Source organism: Pinus tabuliformis, chromosome 8 (assembly GCF_031772625.1).
Source record: "Pinus tabuliformis cultivar Carrire ecotype Pingquan chromosome 8, CPIR1, whole genome shotgun sequence".
NCBI classification, from domain to species: domain Eukaryota; kingdom Viridiplantae; phylum Streptophyta; class Pinopsida; order Pinales; family Pinaceae; genus Pinus; species Pinus tabuliformis.
Window position 1 is genome coordinate 1,302,142,413 of NC_142294.1, and position 2,544 is coordinate 1,302,144,956.

Genomic DNA, 2,544 nt, shown 5'->3' on the forward strand with positions numbered 1-2,544 from the left:
GTTGTTCCTGTAGAACAGCTGGCTACTTCTAAGCTCGGTGGGGAGATGGATTGGAGCTCGGAGTTCTTGGTGGGAATCACGAGGAAGGTCCCAAGACTGTGGACATCCTCTCCTAAAAACCAGCAGTGCCACCTCATTGTCTCCTTGTCTCCTTTTTCGTGTCTTTTCTCCCTTTAAATGCAAAAAACCTGAAAGCATCATGCATTAGTCACGTAGATAATATGTCTACCCTTCTTCCTACAAACAACACGAACAAACTAAGAAATGCATACATAAGCAATAAAAAATGAATGGTTTGAGCAAGTAGAATAGGCCAAAATGAGCCCAAATTGTACCAAAATTGGGGCTCATCATCACCCCCCAGCTGAACCATTTGCTCATCCTTGAGCAACCTTGCTCCTGCTCCTTGTCCTTGGCCAAGGACTCGGGACCGGAACAGGCTCTCTCTTTTCTGCTTTTGAGGGCCCTGCCTTCTCTGCCCCTGGTGGTGACGAGGGTGGAACTTCTCCCCTCTTTCCTGTTTCTTTGAGTCGGGCTTCGGAAGGCGATTGGCCTATCTTTCGAGTCCAGGAGGTGACCTTCGGGCTTCCTTTCTCGGGGGTGGCCGGTGTCTTAGAGGGAGTTTTCTCACTGGGTGAAGTAGGAACATTCCCTAAAGCGGTTTGGCTGCTGGGAGGAGGCTGCGACTTGTCTGTCTTCATTCTCTGACTTCTCCTGGTCTCGAAAGGTAGAGGGATCTCCCTCTCCCTCTTTTCTTTTGGTTTTGCGGGTGTGCTGAGGGTGGCCAGCGCAGCTGCCGCCTCCCTCTCGAGAACATCAGCCTTTTCTCTCTTGCTTTGTGCTTTCCCGGTGCTCCTTGTGGAAGGCCCTTCCCTTTCTATTTTCGGGCTTCCTGTAGAAGACCCGGTTTTGACCACTGCCGGGCTTCCTGTAGAAGGCCCCTTCTCTGTTTTTGGGCTTCCTGTAGAAGCCTTTGTCTGCTTTCCTGTAGGCGTTGTTCTGGGGCTTCCTGTAGAAGCCTGCGTTTGTTTTCCTGTAGGTGTTGTTCTGGGGCTTCCTGTAGAAGCCTGCTTTTGTTTTCCTGCAGATGCAACTGTCACCACCTTTTCTCGCTTGACGGCATGGATTTTGCTTTTGGTTTTGGCTGCAGGAGATGGCGAGGTGCTTGGGCTGACGGGGACCACCTCAGTTTTGACCGTCCTACTTTTCAACCTCTTTTCTCTTGCCGAAAGGATGGGGGTGTCCTCTTTTGCTCTGTCATCCTTTCCCTCCTCCTTCTCCTTTCGTTCTTTCTTCTGTTTTGGAGTCGGGATCTTTTGGCTTTTCCCTTTCTTACTCTTGGCTACTGGCTCTTCTTCCTCACCGCTAGAGGACCCGTTTCTTCAAGCAACATCTTTATGTCACCGTCTCTTGTTAAATTCCTAAATGATTCCCATGCGAGGGGGACCTTATATGAGTGGAGAGCATCCTCCACCAAAAGCTTAATTAACCCATGGTGGGCTATCTAGTCCGGAATGACGTCCTTAAGCTTTGTAGCGCACTCCATCAAGCACTATAGTAAAAAGTAAGGAATGCTCAGTCTCTGTTCTGCGGGAAGATCAATCCGGTGTCTTAGCTCACTGAGCAGCCGGAAGTGATATGCATACACGATGCTGTAGCGACCCTCACAGGTGATATATTTCATGACTTGCAAACTGACTTCGTTCCAGGGTGGCAACAGGCTTGTCCTCCTCACCCCATTTTTATCCTCTGTGAATTCTTCTTCAGGTGGGAAGAACTCTTTCTTGGCTTGCTGGCTGAGCTTGCGTTCTTCTTTATCCCACGGGAGACCCATAGGAAGCTCAGTGATTCTGCTGATAGACTCCGGGTGATCGTGAGGCTTAAGCCTCTGAATTTGACTGTGGCCAGCACCTTGGATTTTGGCCTCAGGGCCTGCAAGAATTCCTCGGCCACTTCCTCATCGTACCCTTGCAACTTATCACAAAAAGACATCCACTGTGCTCGTGTAAAGAGCTCTACCACTGCCTGATTTCTCCTCAGCTTATCTGAATCCGTGGGTTCTCGCCTGATAAATCCACCCGGCATGATGCACAATTTTCTTAACCGGAGGTGGTGATGGTGGAAGAGAGTTTGGTTTCGGTGACAGAGTGTAGAACAATGCGTATAATCCACAGAATTTCAAAACACAGTCTAACTACTCAACAATCCTGTAGAATTGCAGTATAGGCACACAGACAGCAATTTGTCTACTTTCTCATTTACCCAGACAGTGACCTGACAATTCTACCACCTTAAATGACCATTTGCATGAGAAGTCCAGGGTTACCTCGTTACTCGGCCACCTTTTTCGTGAGCACCCGCGTTCCTGTAGAAGACTGCGTTCCTGTAGAGACTGCTTCCTGTAGGACTGCGTTCCTGTAGAAACTGTTCCTGTAGGAGCAGTGTGCAAACTTCGGGGAGGACTGCAATTGGACTGCGGTTGAGGTGCGCTTCACCGGTGTTCTGGTAGCCAACAGCTCGGCGTATCAAAGTGCAGAGGCGATC